The 24,086-nt window shown below is 40.1% G+C and overlaps 1 protein-coding gene and 1 long non-coding RNA gene across 4 annotated transcripts in view; one reads left to right on the top strand and one right to left on the bottom strand.

Annotated features, from left to right (window-relative positions):
- MAML3 (mastermind like transcriptional coactivator 3) overlaps nucleotides 1-24,086 on the bottom strand; it is a 437,380-nt gene that overhangs the window by 208,303 nt on the left and 204,991 nt on the right. The window lies entirely within an intron of this gene.
- LOC107974416 (uncharacterized) lies at nucleotides 4,373-6,563 on the top strand. The gene is made up of 4 exons (XR_008547789.1): nucleotides 4,373-4,899; nucleotides 5,031-5,364; nucleotides 5,744-5,842; nucleotides 5,937-6,563. It is a non-coding gene; the product is annotated as an uncharacterized LOC107974416 (long non-coding RNA).

Here is a 24,086-nt window from a genome sequence, read left to right on the forward strand (position 1 = left end):
CAAAACATTTAGAGAGGTTCCTTTTTCATTAACCATCCCGAGAAATGACCTCAATCTGCAATGTGCAAGGGGTGGGAGAGAGGATTAGTGAGTCCCTGTACTCTTTTTGTTTGTTTGTTTGTTTGTTTTGAGATGGAGTCTCACTCTGTCGTGCAGGCTTGAGTGCAGTGGTGCAATCTCATCTCACTGTAACCTTTGCCTCCTGGATTCAACCGTTTCTCCTGCCTCAGCCTCCTGAGTAGCTGAGATTACAGGCGCCCGCTACCACACCCAGCTAATTTTTGTATTTTTAGTAGAGATGGGGTTTCGTCATGTTGGCCAGGCTAGTCTCGAACTCCTGACCTCAGGCAATCCACCTGCCTTGGCCTCCCAAAGTGCTGGGATTATAGGCATGAGCCACTGGATCCGGCCCCAGTCCCTGTACTCTTGATAAGATAAAGTGGCCAAAAAAAACAAGGTGTTGTCCAAAAACTGAGAGTATAAAAATAAGGATGAGAGAATATAGGAACTGGGGCTAGTGTGCCACCTTCACCCTCACCATTGATGACATCTAATTTCAGGTAGTCACAATTGCCTTTCTTTGGAAAGGGTGCCTGTCTGGTTAAGATCAAGTTGACAAGTGCTTTATTATAGTCTCTCTACTCTTCTGTATGTTTGAACATTTCTAAAATAAAAAGTTTTTTATAAAAAGTATGTTGACTGGTTCACTAGAAAAGAAGAATGCATAGAAGGCAAAGGAAGTGAAGGGTGTCAGTCCATTCACCTTGGGACTGAAAATCGTGAGCAATCTGCCAAGTCACAATGCAAGAAGAAAGAGGAGGACGGAGAAATGCCAGATGCAAGGAGGGCAGCCCACGGTCCTGCTCAAAGAACTTTTTAGGGTGATGGGAAGGTCCAGAAAAAGGAGGACATGCTGCTGGCTGCATCTTGCCCTCAACAGAGGATTCAGACAGGGCTGTATCAGCTTCAAAAACCAAACACCCATATACCGAGAAGGCATATGCTCTGTTTATTTGACCTGAAGGAAAAAGGATTTTGCTCACGCTGTCAGACCCATATATCTACAAACAAGTGGAAACAAGAGATGTAAGGCATGGAAAGAAGTCATGTATAGAAAGAATAAAAAGAATATTTGACTGCTTGACTTTCTTTAAAGGTAGTTTAGATCCTTTTTGGTTAAAGAAATGCCTACTATAGGGCCAGGCGCAGTGGCTCATGCCTGTAATCCTAACACTTTGGGAGGCCGAGGCGGGCGGATCACCTGAGGTCAGGAGATCAAGACCATTCTGGCTAACATGGTGAAACCCTCTCTCTACTAAAAATACAAAAAATTAGCTGGGCATGGTGGCGGGAGCCTGTAGTCCCAGCTACTTGGGAGGCTGAGGCAGGAGAATTGCTTCAACCTGGGAGGCGGAGCTTGCAGTGAGCCGAGATCACACCACTGCACTCCAGCTTGGGAGATAAAGCGAGACTCCGTCTCAAAACAAAACAAACAAACAAACAAAAAAGAAATGCCTACTATATTAATGACAATTTATGTAATTAATTAAAGCCTCTAATTTTTTTAAACTTTAAACTCTTTTGACTTACAGAAAAGTTGCAGAGTACAAAGCTTGTATTCTTCAAACCACTTCCCTCAAGGTTAACCATATGCTTACATAACCATAACATAATTATCCTCATACAATACTATTAATTAAACTACAGGCCTCATTAGAACTTCACCATCTTTTCCACCACTGTCATTTTCTGTTTCAGAATCCTATTCCGGATGATCCCATATTGCATTTAGTTGTTACTTCTCCATAGGGAAGTATTGCCTTCCAGGCCATAACAATTCCTCAGTCTTTCCTTGCCTTTCTTGGCCTTGACACTTTTGAGGAGAACTGATGAAAATGATTTTGTAGAATGTCCTTCAGTTTGTGTGTGTTTAATGAGTTTTTTTCTTTTTTCTTTCTTTTTTTTTTTTTGTACTTTTTGTAGAGACAGGGTTTCACTGTGTCACCCAGTTGGTCTCGAACTCCTGACTTCAAGTGATCCGCCCACCTTGGCCTCCCAAAGTGCTGGGGTTACAGGCGTGAGCCACCATACCTGGCTTGTTTAATGGACTGGAATGAGGTTACGTATTTTTAGCAAGAATACTATAAAAATGATGTTGTGTCCTTCTTTGTACATCATATAAAGGGGTTCATGATGTCAACATGTCTTATTATATGATATTTCACTTGATCACTTGCTTAGGGTGGTTTATGCTGGTTTTTTCACTGTAAAGTTACTTAATTTTTCCCTTGGTAGCAAATAAGCATTTTAAGTGAGATATGCTGAGACTACGCAAATTCCGTTTCTCCTCAAATCACTGCCCACTAATTTTAGCACCAATCTGTGAATCTCGTCTGTAACAGTTATTTCCCCAATGGTGGTTCTGTTTTCCACTTTCCTTTTATATGTATTCTTTGGAATTCTACTTAAGAAAGAGTTGTCCCTTCTCTCCTATTTATTCTTAAAAATATTTATTTATATAACTATGGACTTCTGGCTATTACTTTATTCTATGGGTGAAAATCCAATGCTATCATTTTTTATCTTGCTGCTCAAATTCCTCTGTCTTTGGCCATTGGGAACACATTTATGTGGACTCCTATGTCCTTTTGACAAGCCCATGTCTTTTTTCTGTGCCTTTCCTTATTTATTGGCACTTTAAGATGTTTCAGGTTTATTTTGTGTTTGCCCTGCCTGAACTCTGGAATCAACTGCTTACTAGGGTGGCTTAGTTCCTTTTATTGGACAATGACATTTAGAAACAAGATACAGGTGCTGAGTGAGCTTATTGCTACTGGGCTGTTGCTTTTAGGCCTTATCAACAGACAGCGCTCAGTAATATACGTGTGTATGCTAACCCATTTATATACATACAGCTATATTTCTGCATCTGTCTATCTGTGTGTCTGTGTGTGTGTGTGTATATATGTACATTTAAAAACATGAGTTACTGCTAGCCTGATTCCAATCCAGCATCACAGGGTTCATGCTGGCCTTCTCCTTTCTGTATCCATAACTTTTTCTCCATCAATGTGATACCTCTACTACCCTCCTTTAACTTAGAAGATAGTTACATTTAATAATAAGCTCTAAACTCATTCATGGATTGATTTGGAAATGGATTTATTCATTTAGAAAATATTAATTTGGCATGTACCACGCTGAAGGCCGTGGGCTCTGGAGTAGAACTCTGGGTGGATTACAAAGGAATCTTAGGCCCTGCCCTCAGGTAGTTTATGGGCTACCAGAAAACATATTAAAAGAATACAGAGAGTAAGGACTGTTTGGAGAAACAAATAAATTGCTCTGGGAGTGTAGAGGAAGGAGAAATGCACTCCCATTGAAAAAATAATGAAAGGCTTCATGGAGAAGCTGTGGATCTGTAAGGATGGGGAGGATATGGATCTGCAAAGATTAGGGGAAAGCACTCAAGGAAACGGGAATAGCTTGAGTAAAAGCACAAAAAGGAACAGAAGTAAGGCAAGGCATGCCAAGGAAACAGAAAAGCTGTGTGTCTGGGTGGGAAATGGGTCCTGTGAGGGAAGCACGTGGGGACAGCTGGGTCCCGGAGCTCCATGAACTGCTGGCTGCAGTGGAATGTGGCCTTGTCTGGTGGGCCGTGGAGAGCCCCTGCAAGTTTGTGAGTAGAGAAGTGACCTGTCAGGAGTGACACAGTGGAACTCAGAATGGAGGGGGATTTGGCGGACAGAGAAGATCTTTGGAGGAGATAAATATTTGGAAGCTACTGAAATAGTTTAGAATATCAGACAGGGTCTGAATTAGCCATTGCAAGGGCAACGGCTGTGAAGAGGAAGGGATGTATATGAGCATAATCAATTTTGACAACAAATTTGATAAGAGCAAGAAAAGAGTCAAAGGTAACTTCAGGATTTCAAAAGGAGATATTAAAAACCAAAGCTAGAAACTAGGAGATAAGCAAGACGGTGGGAAAGTGTTCAATAGCCCCCCAAATGCAGAGTTGAGATAGATCGCTTCCCTGTGACTATTTCAGTGCTCTGTTGTGAGTGGACAAAAAAGGAGGGAAAAATTAGACTTTATATCAAACAGTGCTGTTACTTTTTAGCAGCACTGGAAGTCTCTAGCAGAGGAGAAAACTACACTAAAAAGCAAAATGAAATTTCTAGATGGCAATGAAATTGAATTTATCTGTGGTTGCGGTTAGCCATTGGCATTGATAATCACCACACAGCGGTATTTTCTTTGAAGGTAGATAGTTAGCACTCTCTAAACTAGAAATTGCCCCCATTTTATCCATTATGACTCCGAGGCTTTTACAACAGAGCCATATAACTTCAGTCACCAGGGAGTTTTAGAACACTGAAGTTAGAATGGAACCATCACCGCTACTCTATTAATGTTGTATCACTATTCAGATGCAGTTTATTGCAGGAACAGCTTAAACTCAAATATACTAGCATCTATACGATCATGACAACACTTATTAGTTGGTACATAACGTATGGGCAGAGGCTGTGCTTGCCAGAGACTATCTGTCTTTCAGGCTCAAGAAGCAATGGCGAGTCAGCTGCTGTCGTGCCACAGTCTCTGTTTATTATGTTCTTATTATCTTTCTTATTATGAAAGGAAAGAGCTAAATGTGTTCATGTGTTTGCAGGATGATAGACAACTTAACCATGTCATAGGGCAACAGGAAGGATAGAAGTGGAGGGAAAAAGAGCAAGCAACTTTTCTTCTATTCGATTGGGAAGGAGTTTGGAACTGCAGACCCGTCAGCTATAAGGAAGTCTGGTGTGAATGCCCAGCCTTGCCCCAGAGGGGAATGGGTCCTCACTGAGTACTCCTGCATCCACCTGCTTTCCCATCTCCCCGTTTGTACAGGTGAGTGACTTCAAGCCTTATTTTAGACAAGGTGTCTCTCCTGCCCCAAAGGCTCTCACAGAACAAAGCTGCTACAATGGTTCCTAAAACAGACACAATTCCCACAGAATTACAGATAATTTTCATTTCAGAAAAGAAGATAAAGACATTATTTAATTATCCTCTTCGGGATATGAAAGTACCACGTGGAAGATGGAGGCCAACTATTTCTTCTTCAGGAGAGTCAAAAGAACCACATTGAAGAAGAGGTTCACAACAGATGCTAAAAAATCTAAGGGTGCTCATGGCCCGAATACGTTTCCAGGCAGAGTTTGTGAGCAGAGTTCACAAAGGTGCGGATGAAGACTGTTCGCTGGGCTTCACTAGTACAAGGACAGGCTGACAGTGCAAAGACGAAGAGGAACGGTCCCAGCCATCAGGAAACTCAGCAGCTTGGAAGATACTAAACAGCCACTCCTCCAGGATGTAAGTTCCCTCATTACAAAGGTGCCATATTAAGAAACATCTTTATAAATTAAAGGAAGCAGGGTTGGCAGGATTGAAGGGTCAATGCAAGCACTGAAACACAGTAGCAAGGAATAGGTAGAGGCAGAAACTGTGACGCGGTAATCATCTTCTACCCACATGTGCTGTCCCCATACCTCCCATGACACACTCTCCCCTCAGTCACCACTTTCCCTGGTCTCTATGCTCTCAGGTACCCTCTTCGTTAGTCCCTTTTTCTTATGTTTAAATGAGGAGTAATGTGACACTAGACATCTGTACTTATTTACTAGTTACATGTTAGTATGTTGGTTCCTTCAGTTCTTATGTTACCAATTGATTTCATGATTTTTTTTTTAAGTTTCTAGTTAGGAAATTGAAGGCTCCGTCATTGCTATAGGCATTTCAAGCTTGGCCAGTAGGCTCTGTATATTGACAGAGATGAGAAAGACTGCTATAGGTACATTTTTCATTCTCTAAAAAAAAGGGGTAACAGATGTGGGGGAGAAGAATTAGAAGCAATGCAGAGTCTGTGTTTTCTTCTTTCTCCTAAGGTTATGGCTCGTGTCCCAAGTTGTTGGGAAGGAACCTCTGGTTGCAGCAGGACTGACTGTACAATTTGTGAGCCCAGTGTGAAATGAAAATGCAGGGCCACTTGATCAAAAATTATAAAAAATCTCAAGACAGCGCCAGCAGAGCATTAAAACAAGCCCCAAGTCCCAGGCGCCACACAGCCTCGCTCTTCTGCAGTTCAGCTCTTCCTTTTACGTTCCTCTTCTGGCTACCTCATTTATCCTTCCGTAAACCTTCACTGATGAGAGATGTGGTAACCCAAGCAAGTCTATCGTTCTTGCAACTAAAATGAACCAGCACACTTAGCACACGACAGGGTTCCTGCTGTCATTTCTTCCTCTTACCTTGTACCGTCTAAAAATTGCAGGGATGTATTAAAATGCTTTCTACTCCATGTTATTTTAGGTAATATTTAATTAGGTTTTTATGCTTTAATACGATGTCTGATGTTCTGGATCGTATCCTCTAATTTTTTCTACTATACTAAAATTCCTGACACTAGCTTAGGAGGATGGACTGCATCCTCTTCATCAGAAGCCTTTGTCTTCCTTCTGCCTAAACTTCTGCCCCAGGCTCAACAATCCTCCTGTGCAGTCTCCTTCCGTAATCTCCCCTTCTGGAGAATAAAAAGAACTTTGTAAAAGTACTTTAGAAATAAGCCTGGCTCGGTGGCTCATGCCTGTAATCCCACCACTTTGGGAGGCCCAGACGGGCGGGTCACCTGAGGTCAGGAGTTCGAGACCAGCCTGACGAACATGGTGAAACGTCATCTCTACTAAAAAAAAAAAAATACAAAAATTAGTTGGGCATGATGGCTGGCACCTGTAATCCCAGCTACTCGGGAGGCTGAGGGAGGAGAATTGCTTGAACCCGGGAGGCGGAGGTTGCAGTGAGCTGAGATGGTGCCACTGCACTCCAGCCTGGGCGACAAGAACAGAACTCTGTCTCAAAAAAAGAAAGTACTTTAGAAATAATTTTTTGATCTGCATACTACTTTGAATAGTATTTTTGCCTGCCTTTCTTTGCCCAAATTTTTGTAAGAAAAAACATCATGCAAATAAAAGGTATTCAATTCTTATTTTTCACAACAGGGACAGTAACTTTCTCCTATTCTCAGATTTTCATTGCTTACTTTTTACATTAGTTCCTCGATGGTTTATAAGTTTTTGTTATCTTGATTTTTTTTTTTGATATCTTGGAATTTTTTTATGTCACCTAATTTGAACTAACTGGAATGGAAGGATGTAATCATGTGGGGAAAAACATAAAATACTTTCAAAGAAACTAAGTTTCATTGATCTCAAGATTATGCAGTACCTCAAACTAAGGTTAACAAAGTGTTGCTTCGTTACCAGGGACTTGGAGTCAGTTAAGTGCTTTAATAAGTAGATAAGGCTTATTTGCAATTAGCATATTGATTGTTTACATATAAATGAGTGCTTCTAAAGTGCTTGAGGGGAGCAAGAAAACAGCTTGTTAAGAGTTTTAAATGCCCCCCTTACAGATCATTTATCTCTATACTAATAGACACTATCTTTGAACCAAGTCTTTGCTAGTCCAAGTAGATATCAACCAAAAAGCTAAAATCACCACACATTTCAAATAAGTATAATTAATTAATGATCTTTATTTTTGGGAAAATGTTACCAAAAGTCCCTTCAGAGTGGGTTCACCTGAAGGACAAATAATTGAAAAGACAATCAGATCCAGAACTAGTTTCACGCCAGCCATGGTGATCTCTCCTATCTCCATTTTAAGGAAAACGACCAAATTCCACAAGTTTTGTTCACAGCTGACTGAACCAGGTAGAAGGACCCAACCCAAGGAAAACCCGTAGTCTCTGTATGACACAGACTGGCTTGAAAAATAGCTTGGTCTGTCAGCTTCTGACCCTCCCAAGTTTATCTGGAAACACAGGGAAACATAGTTAGCCGTGGCAGCAGAACCTAAAAGCGGCACAGCAGACAGGCCAAGGGAGGGGATGAGTCACATTCAAAAGCCAAGAAACTAAGAAATTCCTATGAGGAGACAGAGATGTGGAGAGAAAGAAAGAAAGAGAAAAGAAGGAAGCAAGGAAGGCAGGAGGGAAAGAGTGGGGAAGGAAGGAAGAAAAGAAAGGGACACACGCATAGCCACACATATAAGACAGATGACAGATGGAACCTGCGCCCCTTGGAGGGAGTGGTTTGTCCCTATATTTTCCCTGGTTGGCTCTTTCTACTCAGGGCCCGCCCATGAGCATCCTTAGAGCCAACCTCTTTGTCCTTTGAGGTAAACTGGGGCGCTGTTGTTCCTTACTCTGTAACTTGCTGTCAAGAGACGAAAACACCCCAAACCATCTTCCAAATAGGAGCAAGGGGTGGGGACAGGGCAGGATGGGGAGACATCCAACACGTAATGCATTTTACACGGAAAAGCCTCCTTCTCATGCACGTGAATTTGCTTAAATATTTCCAAATTTTCACCAAGACAGCACCACAAAAAGGTCTTTTTCTGGGCTTCTCAAGGCCTGCATCCTGGGAGTGAGTAAAGCTGGTGGGGCGGCTACGCTGTTTGGGCCTGATGCCAGCAACATGGTGGAATCTGTCACACTCCTTTGATGTTCACAGTCAGGACAGCTTCTGCCTGCTAAATATTAATCCAATTTGGCCAATCAAACTTCAGGTGTAGTAAATGATTACAGTAACAGGCAGCTTGTAACCCAGAGAACCCTTCCGCTTCCTGAGGTCAGCCTGGGGCTTTGTTTGAAAACCAGGAGTAGCACAGCAGGGAAGAGGCGTACCAAAGGAAGAGGGATGGGGTGTGGGTGTGTGTGAACGAGTGTGTGTCTGAGTGCATGGGATTATGAGTGTGACTGTTATATGTGAATGTGTGTGAATGTGTATATCTGTGAGTGTATGCGATTCAGTGTGTGACTGTGTGAATGTGTGTGAATGAGTGTGTGAGTGAATGGGATTATGAGTGTGACTGTGTTATGTGTGAATGTGTGTGAATGTGTATATCTGTGAGTGTATGCGATTCAGTGTGTGACTGTGTGAATGTGTGTGAATAAGTGTGTGAGTGAATGGGATTATGAGTGTGACTGTGTGTGTTATGTGTGAATGTGTATATCTGTGAGTGTATGCGATTCAGTGTGTGACTGTGTGAATGTGTGTGAATGAGTGTGTGAGTGAATGGGATTATGAGTGTGACTGTGTGTTATGTGTGAATGTGTGTGAATGTGTATATCTGTGAGTGTATGTGATTATGAATGTGTGACTATATGTGAATGAGTATGTGAGTGTATATGAATGTGTGTGGGACTGTGTGACACTAAGTGTGTGAATTTGTGTGCCAATGTGTGAATATATGAATGTGTGAATGAGTGTGTGTCTATGTGTGTGAATACGTGTATGTGTGAACGTCATATGTGAATGTGTTTATGAATATTTGTGAGTGCATGTCTGAGTGTGTGCGAATGTGTGTGTCTGTGTGTGATGTATGTATTTATGAATATGTGAATGTATAACTGCATGTGTGAATGTGTGTTAGAGTGTGTGTGACTATGGGTGTGTGTGCGTGTGAGTGAACATGAATGTGCATACTTGTGAGTGTTGAGGAAGGAGGGAAAAGGAGAAAAATAAAATGGAAATAAGAGGGTGTGTGAAAATGTGGCAATTCTCTTCTCAACTGGAAATACAGATTAACATGAGCAAAAAACAACCCTGACCCGAGTTTTCAGCTGTGCATGCGGCGGTGATGTCACTCTCCATTAATCAGGAAGCAGATGCTCCTGGCTGCCTTCTCTCCCATCACCCCCTCAGAAAGAGGGTGAGGGCGTCCGCGGGGCTCTTCGGCTTTCTTATTTCTACCCCCATCGAAAGGCAAATATGAACCATGTGGCTGTCTCCACCCCTGACTTCAAAAGCATGTGTAGTTAAGGGACTTCAGCTTTTCCTAAGGAGTATTCCTCAAGGGAGTAAGGAAAAAACCAAACTCAACCACTAAAGCGTTCTTCCCTAAATGTCAAAGAAATCTGGTGGGTTGCTGATGTTGTTTTTCTAAACCTCTTTGCCCTAACAACACTTTGTAACATACATGGAGTGCAAGATTCTCTTTTTGCAGAGAGAAAATAAACCCTAAGGCATAGAGTAATTTTCTGCTTGTTGAATCTTGTGCCTGGTTTGTTTCAACAAAGCCAGGTTTCCTTAGTATCACCTGGCCTAATCTACAGAACAGGCACTTCCATGAGAGTGTAACCATGTTTAGCAAAAGGTATCAGTTTGCCAGCTACTTAATGTCTTGGGCAACGTACGGCTGCCAATATCCACTCAATTAGAAGGTATTAATCATCCATTTTACTGCTCTCCCCTACTGCCTATCACCCCCCTTCCTCAGCAAGGCACAGAACACAGCCGACTTCTCATGTAATTCAGCCTTCCAGGCAGATGCAGTTACATGGCAACCATCAAGACACCTCTTTTTTTTTTTTTTTTTTTTTTCGGACTGATATTCTATTAATCCTTACAAGTTTATTAGTTCTGACTCATAACAATCCATCAGCCATAAGTGCAATAAATGATGCTTGGAAATTAATACCCACGTTTCAGCAGAGAAGGTTTTATATATTGAATTATCTTTAAAGTTATAAATAAATAACATACGTGAAATAGATTTAAGCAATAAAAACATATTCAGCAAACAATACCCAGTAAGCTTAATATTCACCAAGCTGAAGTTACTTGGGCAGTATCTTAACAAGCCCTCAACTCCCTGCCCTCCTTCTCTTCCCTGGTAAAATCATAAATCCATCACATCAAATACTGGGGTTCTTTCTTGGAGGAAAAATAGGGCTTCCTTTATCTAACACTTATTCTCAGTGTTTCAAGTGTTTCAGCTTTCCTAGGGTTTTTTGGTTTTTTTTTTTTTTTGGTTTGGTTTTTGCTTGTTGTGGGGTTTTAGTTTTTAAATTTTTCATAATTTATTTTTGTGCTTTCTGCTAATTTTTTCCAGCTTCTTTAAAGCATAATTGGCATATAAAAATTGTATACATTTAAGGTGCACAACACGATGTTTTGATATATGTATACATTGCAAAATAATTATCACAAGCTAATTAACATATCCATCACCTCACATAGTTACCATTTATTTTCTATGTGTTGAGAACTATTAATGTCTACTCTCTCAGCAATTTCAAGTATACAATACAGTATTACTGACTGTAGTTACCATATTGTATATTATATCCCTGGAACTTATCTATCCAGCATAACTGAAACTTTGTACCCTTCGACCAACATCTCCTCATTTTCCCCGCCTCCCAGCCTCAGATAACCATCATTCTACTCTATCGGAGTTAGATTCCACATATAAATGATATCATGCAGTATCTGTCTTTCTCTGCTTGGCTTATTACATTTAGCATAATGTCCTCCTGCTTTCCCCATGTTGTCACAAATTGCAGGATTTCCTTCTCTTTAGAGGTTGAATAATATTCCATTGTTTATATGTGTGTATAAACACACACCCACATACACACACCACATTTTTAAATTCATTCATCAGTCGATGGATACTTACGATGATTTCATATCTTGGCTATTGTGAATAATGCTGCAGTTAACACAGGAGTGCAAACATCTTTTTGACATACACATTTCCTTTAGATACATATCCGGAAGCAAAGTGGGATTGCTGGATCACATGGTAGTTCTATTTTTAATGTTTTGAGGGACCTCTATACTGTTTTTCATAATAGCTGTACCAATTTACATGCTCACCAATATTGTTCTAAAATAATTCAGAAATTTTCTGAGATATCTTTTTTGTGTGTGCACACACTTGTAGTTCCACCTACTTGGAAGGCCGAGGCAGGAGGATCACTTGAGGCCAGGAGTTCAGGCTGCAATGTGCTATGATCATACCTGTGAATAGCCATTGCACTCCAGCCTGGGTAACATGGTGAGACCCTGTCTCTAAAAAACAACAAAAGTTGAAAAAAATACCTGAGATATCTTTGTTTGCCCTTACCTCCTCCTCTTTATCTTTTCCCCCAACTCCTCAACAAAGCCACTTAAATAGCGTTTAAAAAGTGACCCCCCTGAAAGAAAGTCCTATTTAAATCGTGGCTTCAGTAGAGCTTTTCAAGAACCAAGGCCATTAGAAATTCATCTTGCTCAAGGGAGGCAAGAGGCTGAATTCAGGAGCCAGGAGTTTATTTTGCTATATAATGAAAACAAGGGAGAGTCAAGTTTCTACCCAGTGTCAAACAACTCTATCACATTCCCATCAAAATAAGTCAGAAAACATCTGCTAATTTTTACTTTTGTTTTTCAAAAAAGAGAGGGCTCATAGTGCTATTTGCTAACCTGTCTTTCTTGCTAGCCAAATTTTCTAAAAGATACACTCAAATTAAAAGTTTTATAGTGATACTTTTCTTTCAGTAATGAATTAAATCTGTATAATTTTATCGAATGTTGCCCCTCATGGAGATGTGATTATTGCATTGTTGTTACCTATAATGAAATCCTTTACTCTTAACCTCTTTCATAGATTCAATGCACAACAACAAAACACCACAAGATTTCATGTTGTTGTAGACGTAAAGTGAATTAAGAGTTAGTGGCAAAAGTCTGGTCTAGACAATGATCTAGCAAAGGAGTTTTTTCTTTTTTGAGATGGAGTCTTGCTCTGTCACCCAGGATAGTGTGGTGGTGCGATCTCAGCTCACTGCAACCTCTGCCTCCCAGGTTCAAGGGATTCTCTTGCCTCAGACTCCCGAGTAGCTGGGATTACAGGCATCTACCACCACACTTGGCTAATTTTTGTATTTTTTGGTAGAGACGGGGTTTTACCATGTTGGCTAGGCTGGTCTTGAACTCCTGGCCTCGAGTGATCTGCCCACCTCAGCCTCCCAAAGTGCTGGGAATACAGGTATGAGCCACTGCGCCTGGCCAGCAAAGGGTATTTTTATTACTTACCCTCAGAGGCAACAAATGCAGAAACTCCACTTTTGGCTGTCCCTTCTCTAGTTCTGGTGGCCCTTCTCTAATGTGTCTCTTCTTCTTAGGCTTGTCTGCACACAGACGTGCTTTCTGCTTATGAATTTAGGAGAACTACATCCATAAATTACATCACACGTTTCCTGCCTACATGCAATTTTCCTAGACTTCAAAATTTTACAAACCAGACAGATCAAGATGCACAGGCTTCCACTCGATGTTCCTTGCTGTATTCTGAGGCTAAAAAGACTAACACTGATTTAGTGGCTGTCTGCAAGGTAAAAGCATTGCTTTGATCCATATACCCAGTGCTCCTATTTTCCCTGCCTCCCATGCCAGTGTGTATATATTTACATCCCTACTAAGTCTGGGCACCAAGGGCTATGAGTGGCCCTCAAGGCAGAAAGATTTTAAAATATAAGCAATGACATATTCTGAAATTACAATAGCAAACATTTTGAACTGCTCTCAGTTCTTGGGTAGATGATCAATACTAAGGACTGGGAGAAAGGAAACAGCAATGCTAAGCCCTGGGCCTCAAGCGCACAGAGTATCCTACAAGTCGGGGAGACCCTACCGACCATCTAGCCTGACTCCATCCGTTTACAGAAAAGGACACTAAGATCCAGAGTCATGAAGTGATTGGCTCAAGGTCACAAAGCCAGTATGAGGCAGGCTAAGGCCAGAACCTGGGCCTACTATCAGTTAGTAAGGCTTTTTACACTCATTCAAGCCACCTCTAGATCAGACAATCAGAAAACACAATGACATTCTAATACCCATACGATGTCAGCACGTAACATATCATAATAGTGCCTGGGTGATGAGATCTGATAGGCTTGTGGGAGTGGAGTGATGGTGGTTATGAAAGAGGCTGAACTCTTTTAATAGCCTGCTGCATTCTGAAAAAATGGCACACCTTCATTTTGCCTCAAGGGTTACAGAATGGATCAAAACTCTAAATTTAAAAAAATGGATAATTCAAGTCAATGGAGGCCACTTTTTCCCTGATAAAGGTGTTTTAAAGATATGGATATTATATGTATTGTAATTAAAATAACGAGACTAATTTTTATGTTCAACGAACAGTACGCATAGTGCCTACCCAGTGCACAATCACCTTTGAATATACACAAACCCAATTAATGCAACGTGTGGTAATCTATAGTCTTTCCCAGATGCAATTCTGCTAATAACTTTTTATAACTCTTAATGCATATATGTCTAAAGACAGCTCAGTGACCAGTCATCCTTCCCCACTCTGCGCACTGTGAAGACTGGCTTTTCATTTAAGTCTGCGGTCTACAAACAGCTTTATTTCTTTCCTTTCGGGAACACATGATACCTCTATTTGAGAAGACCTATAGCTGTTATCACTGACTCTGCAGTTCTTCATTCTCTACATCTCATCTGAAGCTACCTCTTTAATGATTGTATGTGCTTCTTCCTTTCACACTGCGACAGACCTTGAGGTTCCCATACCTCTTGTATAAATTATTATTGCAAAAACCTTTTAATTATTCTCACTTCTCCTCATTCTTGACAGAGGCATCAGAATTATCATTCTAGAGTCCAACTCTAGATGTCATTAAGTTGCTCAGAAATCTTCCATGGCTCCCCATGGCTAATAGAGTCTAAAAGTCTCTGTCTGGTTTACTGCCTGAGGCCCAATCTTCTGGGCACTCCTTGGATTCCCACCATGTCTCTTTCTGCCTACTGATCTCAGTGTCTAGAATGCCCTTCTCGCCCATTCTCATCCCCCACCTCCCCTGGTCAGCTCTCTCTATTCTCCAAATCCAAGCTCAAAACCCTATTCTCAACAAGGGGGTCTTTGCTGTTAAAATTTAATCTCTTGTCTCCTGTCCTTCCATAGCACCTTGTTAATATCTCCAATGATAGCTCCCAATACATTGTTATTTGTGACTTTTTTCCATTCAACTATACATTCCGTGAGGGCCGGGATACCTCCTCTGTCTCTGAACAAGGCATAGTACAGTGTTTTGTGCACAGTAGGTTCTCAACAGACACTTGCTTTTTTTTTTTTTTTGAGATGGAGTCTCGCACTATCATCCAGGCTGGAGTGCAGTGGCGCGATCTCGGCTCACTGCAACCTCCGCCTCCTCGATTCAAGCGATTCTCCTGCCTCAGCCTCCTGAATAGCTGGGATTACAGGCGCCCGCCACCACACCCAGCTAATTTTTTGTATTTTTAGTAGAGACGGTGTTTCACCATGTTGGCCAGGCTGGTCTCGAACTCCTGACCTTGTGATTCGTCCACCTCAGCCTCCCAAAGTGCTGTGATTACAGGAATGAGCCACCGCGTGCGGCCCAATAGACACTTGTTGAAACCAGTTTTGTACCTCTACATGCCAAATAATTTGTCAGTGCCCTAATTTTCCAGCTGCCATAGCTCTTTCACATTGTTTCAAATTGTTTTTTAGGTGTATCCTTACAGTCTTCCTTTCTTCTCCTCTCCACTACCCTCACCACCAATACTGCTTTGTGGTTGCTTCAGTTAACTCACTAGGAACAGTATTTATATTTATTATACACTTGTATTGGGGAAGCTTGTTTTCTCTACGTGTATCCTACCCAATCTATGTCATATCTGCACATTATGTAAAGATTTAATAGGGCACCTAAAGATCGATTGGAATCTGAACTCACTTCCTGGTTATGTGACTTTCAACAAGGTGCTTAATTGCTTTGAGTCTTGGTTTCCTCTCCAGTAGAAAGGGATAATAATTCCTCAATTCTGTTATGACTACTTTGGCAATAATATGAGAAAGTCAGCTGGCACAGAGAAGGCATTCAATAAACAGTATGTGGTACCTTTTAGACCAGGCCAAAGAAAGCTGAGAAAGGAAGCAAGTTGTTCCCAAAATCTGTGTTAGCTGCTTCACGAATGAGCCCTGATACTCATGTTCAAAACCAGACCCCTTTCTTGGGACCCCACTTGGCTTCTCCATAGCACACTGAATTCCTGAATAATTTGATGTGGATGCCATTACTTATCCCTCTTCACATACACAACATGATGCAATAACTGGCACATACCACCCTTCACTCTAAGAGCAGACTGCAACTCACACTGCATTTTTCCATGTCCCAGCACATGGAGACATAATACCAGGGAATTGCTGTTGATTAAGATTCACTTGTGTAACTTAGGAGTTGGTTCAATTTTCAGACTTTGTTATTAATGATATTGTCCTATAATCTATGTTAAATATAGATCACAAGTGATGCTGATGAATGGGTTGGATCTCTCATTTGTGTTCATTCAATTTACAATCATAAATTAAAATGTTCAAATGTTCTTCACCCTACAATGTAGATTTGGTCTAGGGTTTCAATATGATGAGTTAGTACTGTTAGTTTTCATAAAAACATGCTGCTTTTTAAAACTTGTTTTCTCTTTTTAGATTTAGCTGTACATTATTGGCAACACATACTGCCCAGATTATGGAATTTGGTAATAAATTATGTTTTTACTATCTTTGAAAATTCTTTTCAGGGTGGAAGACTTTCTAGCCTTAGTTATATGTGTTTAATCTTGGTTTTCTTACGGTATTATGCAAATTCTGCAAAATGATCCATGGACTCATCCACTGATGTGTATCAATGTAAGTTTCTGAAACAAAGTCATCAACATGCAGAGACAGGTTAATGCTTTAGTTACATAGCTTTCAAGAGTACGTATGTTTATTAAGAAGTTGTCTTCCTAAGGGTCATGTTGTAGCCTAATTCTGGTACGCAAAACTAGGATACCAAGTTAATAATCCTAATGTGTTGTTGTTGTTGTTGTTGGTGGTGGTGGTGGTGGTATTGGTAGTGGATTTTTTCAGGGTTGGGGGAGAATTCTGGGGACAGTAAGAATGATAGTAATGACTAGACATCAACTAAAATGTACATGTATGTGTGCAAGCATGTGTTGAGTACATGTGTGTGTTTAGGGGGTTGATACATGCTAAACCTTGTTAGGAGCAAGACAGTGATGATCAGCTTTGCACCCGATGGTCTAATATGCTCTTATATTTCAGCAGGATTACACATAACTGAAGGAATTACACAATCTTCTCTTACTTCACATTAGAAACCTTTAATACCAAGCCGGTCACGATGGCTCACACCTATAATCCCAACATTTTGGGAGGCTGAGGTGGATGGATCACCAGAGGTCAGGAGTTCGAGACCAGCCTGGGCAACATGGTGAAACCCCGTCCCCACTAAAAATAAAAAACATTAGCTGGGCATGGTGGCAGGCGCCTGTGATCCCAGCTACTCCAGAGGCCAAGGCAGGAGAGTCACTTGAACCGGGAGGCGGAGGTTGCAGTGAGCAGAGATCGTGCCACTATACTCCAGCCTAGGCAATAAGAGCAAAACTCCATCAAAAAGAAAGAAAGAAGGAAGGACGGAGGGAGGGAGGGAGGGAGGGAGGGAAGGAAGGCAGGAAGGAAGGAAGGAAGGAAGGAAGACATCCTTTAATACCAGAACAAAGAGCCATAATATCGAGAAGAACACAACCCAGAAGATTTTATTACATTAATAGCCCAGCTAAGAGATTTAGGAGTCCATGCCCACTTACAGCGTCATGTCATTAAGGCTGATGAACACAGGGTAGACAGACGCCTTGCTATTTTCTATCCTATGCCCTGCTACAAACATGTGGCCTGGAACCACTTTGTGATTACTGCAGTAAGTTCTCTGTGATTAATGTGGACATAACACTGTCCAGAGGAACTGGAGCAGACACATCTTATCTGAGAGCCACTGCCCTATGACATGGCCATGAGGTCACTCGGCCCCCTTTGTTTTAGGCTGTATATTACTTAAATCAGTCATCAGAAAGATGATTTAAATCAACCTTCAAGAAGATATAATTTCATTACTTTTTTTTTTTGCCAAACTATGTCCCTATTGTCTGTACTCCTAATATTAATTATAACCAACTCAGATTTATAGTTTTTCTATGATTAGGTATATTTCGTATGTGTAAACTATATAGAAACACATGTTGGAGCAGTTACATTAGAAAACTGAATCGTGATTTGGTCCTTTTATTCCCCAAAGCTAAATAAAGCAGATATCTGTGAAATCACACAGAGACAAACCATTTTCAGGTTGACAGGTTAATTTGGGTAACATTTTCTGCTCTGTTCTATTAGAACAGCTATCATAACTCAAAACAACTGATATTACATTTTTGCAGGATAAAATGTTTATAGAGATATATTTGTATTTTGAATGTTTTTCTTCAACAAAAGCCATATAATTTTAAACAAAAATGTACAATCAAAATTTATTTCATTTATATATGTGAAATGGGGGTGCTGACAAAAATTTAAAGAATGTTTCACCTAAAATAAAAAGATTCCTCCAAAATAAAAAACTTAAAATATAGGATTGTTTTGAATAGCGCCTCCCCCTTCTAATCATTTAAGTTTGAAGAAGAGAATGCTGCTTCTCTTACAGAAGAGATGAAGTTCATAATCTTTACAGCATACAGATGTAAAACAAGATATTGGTGAAGACAGCCACGATTGGCAGGAAAAGAATAAAGAGGGCCCACAGTTGTTGGTGCCTGGAGACAGACTTGAGAGGGGTCACAAGTGGCCAGAGGCTGGAAAAATAAAATGTCTACGATTTGAAAATAGAGAAAAGAAGTAGAGAAGAAACAAACAGAGTATTAGAGAAGAATAAGAAGCCCATGTAATTGGAGCCATAGGGTGGGAGGTGGGTTATGGGGGATGGGCACACATGAGGTTGGTTTAGGCTTAAGAAGATAAGCTTACTGCAGCATTCCTGGAATTCTAGAGAATGGCCAGCTCTGGATCCAAGTGATTGCATACATAATCATTTTTGGCTAAAATGCAAATAGAAAGAACCAGGATGAAGAGTTTGCTTCTTAACCTGGATGTGTATCAACTTGAATTCAATGCCTACACTGAATGTACATGGATTTACCTGTTTGGAATATGTACAATGGAGATCCTCTTGCAGTAGCAGATTTTGTATGCTAAATACCACCTTTCTGATAACACGATCTGTTGATTATCCACTATAAAACATCTGGAATACAATATGGTAACTTAAGGTTGGGTTGTGGGCCTAAAGACAACTTTTTTTTTTTTTTTTTTTTGAGATGGAGGCTTGTTCTGTCGCCCAGGCTGGAGTGCAGCGGTGCAATCTCAGCTCACTGCAACCTCCGCCTCCCAGGTTCAAGCGATTCTCCTGCCTCAGCCTCCCAGGTAGCTGGGACTACAGGCTTGCACCACCACACCCGACTAATATTTTGTAATTTTAGTAGAGAGGGTATTTCACCATGTTCGCCGGGATGGTCTCGATCTGCTGACCTAGTGATCCGCCCGCCTCGGCCTCCCAAAGTGCTGGGATTATAGGCATAAGCCACCTTGCCCGGCCTAAAGACAACATTTTTTTTTTTTATTATACTTTAAGTTTTAGGGTACATGTGCACATTGTGCAGGTTAGTTACATATGTATACATGTGCCATGCTGGTGTGCTGCACCCACTAACTCGTCATCTAACATTAGGTATATCTCCCAATGCTATCCCTCCCCCCTCCCCCCACCCCACCACAGTCCCCAGAGTGTGATATTCCCCTTCCTGTGTCCATGTGATCTCATTGTTCAATTCCCACCTATGAGTGAGAATATGCGGTGTTTGGTTTTTTGTTCTTGCGATAGTTTACTGAGAATGATGATTTCCAATTTCATCCATGTCCCTACAAAGGACATGAACTCATCATTTTTTATGGCTGCATAGTATTCCATGGTGTATATGTGCCACATTTTCTTAATCCAGAATCTACAATGAACTCAAACAAATTTACAAGAAAAAAACAAACAACCCCATCAAAAAGTGGGCAAAGGATATGAACAGACACTTCTCAAAAGAAGACATTTATGCAGCCAAAAAACACATGAAAAAATGCTCATCATCACTGGCCATCAGAGAAATGCAAATCAAAACCACAATGAGATACCATCTCACACCAGTTAGAATGGCAATCATTAAAAAGTCAGGAAACAACAGGTGCTGGAGAGGATGTGGAGAAATAGGAACACTTTTACACTGTTGGTGGGACTGTAAACTAGTTCAACCATTGTGGAAGTCAGTGTGGCGATTCCTCAGGGATCTAGAACTAGAAATACCATTTGACCCAGCCATCCCATTACTGGGTATATACCCAAATGACTATAAATCATGCTGCTATAAAGACACATGCACACGTATGTTTATTGCGGCATTATTCACAATAGCAAAGACTTGGAACCAACCCAAATGTCCAACAATGAAAGACAACATTTTAAAAAGGAAAATTCCACCCGCTAACCCTCCAAGGCAGTTTCCAGGAAGTTCTGATATAAGGTCTGTTGACTCTCCCAGCCTTCCTTTTCTCCTTATTTACTTGGGCTATTAAGTAAAAATGAGCTTCTCTTCTTTTTTAAATAATAGGTTCTCAATTAAGACTGAATTATTCCAAAGCAAACAACTCTCCCTATTTCTGCAGATTCTTTGAAGTATCATTTTACGTGCTTCTGATGAATTCAGATGTTTAAATGACTTCCAGCAACACACTGATATGACTGTCTAAAACTTTAAGAAACATTTTTTATTTTTATTTTTTTAAAAAAGATTTATCCTTATACCTGGAAGTTTCATATTTGGTATTAGGGAATGATTACTGCTGGATGCCAATACCTCTTTTCAAATAGCCAAACATTTACACTTAATATGAAAACCAAACCACAGACAAGCTGCCAGCATATTCCACAACACTGTATTCTTTCAGCTATAAAGTCAAAGGTTTAATTGCATGAAAATATTCAAATATTAATAAATCATGTTAACTTTAGGTTCACAAACTTTGTTTCACTGATTTTAAGCAGCCTGATATAGGATAGATATTTAATAAATTTGTCCAATGTATATTTTTCCCATGAATAATAAAACCAAATTAAAATTTTATTTAAATTGTTGAAATGTTTAATTCCTCCAGATCATGATTTTGCCAATGCAGTTTCATCTACCTTTCCTTGTACATCATACTAAGGCATTTATTCAGGCAGTGGTTTTTAATAAGCCATTGTAGGAAACAAACAAAAAAAGGTGGAAGGTGTTGCCTGGGAACTAATAGCTGTAATAAGGAGCCAGTGGATTGCTCCTTAATAAGTGTATGCACTGCACACCTTCTCAGTCCTGATTAACTACATTCTATTTTAGCACCAGACATCTAATGAGAAAATGTTAAGTTTCCCCAAATGGTATGATGGTAGAATCAGAATGGAAAATACCAACAAACCTTGTGAACGCTATCGCCCCAAAATGTGAGCTTGTAAAAGAATTCATCTTAGTTCCACCTTGATTTCTTTTGCATTAATCATTCAAGATATGTAACATTGGAAAACTTACTGTGTGCAAGGTGTGATGAAATCTTATATTCAGAAGCTAAAGATAATATATGCATCAGTTTCATAATAGCAGTTTTTGAAGGTGAGATGAAGTTTATTAATTATTTCCACAAACCATCTAGGGTGATTCTCTCAGATTCAGGGAATGTGGGCTTGAGCAAATTTTCATGGTTGATATGAAGGACTTACAGCTAGAACCAAATACTGTTCAGTCTGTATAACGAGCCTGACAATGTGAATAATCTCAGTGCAATAATTGTTTTTTTTGTTAAGCACACAGGTATGTACAAACACACAAAGGTAACTCCTGAATAGTCAATAAATAACTATACCAAATGTATAACTGCTAATTATGGGAATAATATAATGAATAATTACAGATTTTTTTCTAAATGCAAGTTTTCATGCCAGAAAAAAATTTTATCTCCAGAAGAATAATTTGTGCATTGCTTAAACAAAAATCAAAGTGAAATCCTCCCAAACAGCCCAGGTGACATCCTTGGTTTTATTCATGTAAATAATGATTATAAAATATAAAAGCTAAAACAGCTGAATAAAACATCCTTCCTGGCCTCAGGGAGGTCATCAGTTCATTGAGGGTCAAGAAATACTACACTTCTAAAACTACCTTATATCAACCCTTGATGTTTCAAAAGGAAAACAAAAATAGCACCCAAATTTCTCCAGGCAGAGTAAGCCACACACACACACACACACACACACACACACACACACACACTCTCTCTCTCTCTCTCTCTCTGTCTCTCTCTCTCTCTCTCTCTTTAGAAAAGCAAAGTTTGCAACATGCTATAATTAAGCTCACATCCTGACAGTAAAAACACAAAGTTTTATTCTAAATATAGAGGAAGAATCTCCACATTGCACAACCTTTCCAATTGTTGTTTTTTAACATTAGTCATTGATGTCAGTGTGTCCTTTGCATAAAAAAGTCCCTTTCTGAAAATACACATACAGTAGACATGAAAATTGTACTGCTTTCAATTTTTATTTAGGGTGGAGATTTTCTTAAAATCTTCGGTAGATTTTATCCTTGCCTTGTCCTTCCTGTAAGTCTAAATCACTATTTAAATGGCATTTTCCTTCTTGCTCTTAAAATAGCGAAGTGGTATTTGCTAAATGGACATGGATAGCTATTCACAGCCCAATTCCTAAGTCTTAGTCTTCTACACAGGCTGCCCTGATCGCCTCCAGAGATGAAACTTGTCCATGGAAGAGAAGCTATACACACATCTCTGCCACCAGGAACCTGGGAAAGTCTGGTTTCATGTAACACTAACAATGCTGCTACAAAAATTACAATTTTCTAGCATGGTGGATTGGACTCTGTCCTATTTATTAAAAGAACTGTAGACCTGAGGGCAGCTCAATCCACACCTTGCAAAGCACCTACATGTCCCTAGCAGAAAGGAGGGCTGATTTTAATTTATGGGGCTTAATTAACCTTTTAATTTAGGGGTTAGTGGTAAAGTGTTTGGGCTTTTGTATTCCTGTATCTAGAATCTAGCTACCTGCTGTGATCCTGGAGCAAGTTAATCTCTCTATGCCTCAGTTTCGACAGCAGGATTCCGTCTCAAAAATCAAAACAAAACAAAACAATAACTAGTATTATTCTCAATTAGGATTCCTAGAACACTAAAAGCTACCACTTGCTGGGCATGGTGACTCACTCCTGTAATCCCAGCACTTTGGGATGCTGGGGTGGGCGGATCACCTGAGGTTGGGAGTTTGAGACCAGCCTGACCAACATGGAGAAACCCCGTCTCTACTAAAAATACAAAATTAGCCACGTGTGGGGGCGCATGCCTGTAATCTCAGCTACTCGGGAGGCTGAGGCAGGAGAATCGCTTGAACCTGGGAGGGTAGGTTGCAGTGGGCCAAGATCACGCCATTGCACGCCAGTCTGGGCAACAAGAGCGAGACTCCATCTCAAAATAAATAAATGAATAAATAAATAAATAAATAAATAAATAATAAAAACTACCACTCTACACTAAAAAGTCAAACGTGGAAATATACAAAACAAAAGTCTATGTGGAAAAACCCAACAATTTGCAAAGGTAAATTAGATTTACAGGAAGCAAACACACTCCTGAGCACTTTTGCTCTACCCAAATACTTCATTTCACTGTTAAGAACAGTTGATGGGCCTTTAGGGAAAATATTTCAGCTTTCAAATAACTGCTTTGAAAAGGACTAAAAACTATATTTAACTGCCTCTTGGGCAATTAGACCATGGCCATTGCCACATCTGCTATTTGCTCATCAGGAAACTGCTTCCAAGACATTTAACATTCATAGGTGTATTCGCTCATTATTAATACTCTGGAAATTCTCCACGACACTATTAACTGCAGTGCAGAATTTGATGTAAGGAGGCTCCATCTTGGTTTCAATTCATGTAAGAGGATTATGAACCGAATTCCCTAAAGGATGACACTAGAAATGGTCTCAAACATGGACTGAATTATAGCAAAGCTCCAAAGTGTAATCTATTTCTAAAAACTTGTCTTCAACCATCTCAACCCTTTTCTCATACTTTATCTCTATCTCTTCATATCATCCATCAGTAATTGTTAAAATAGCAAACACTTACACGACACTATGTATGGACATATATATTAATACAATTAAACCTCACAAGATCCCTGTAAGGTAGAAACTATCATCCCTATTGTACGTGTGAGAAAACCGA

This window comes from Pan troglodytes, chromosome 3 (genome assembly GCF_028858775.2).
Source record: "Pan troglodytes isolate AG18354 chromosome 3, NHGRI_mPanTro3-v2.0_pri, whole genome shotgun sequence".
NCBI classification, from domain to species: Eukaryota; Metazoa; Chordata; class Mammalia; order Primates; family Hominidae; genus Pan; species Pan troglodytes.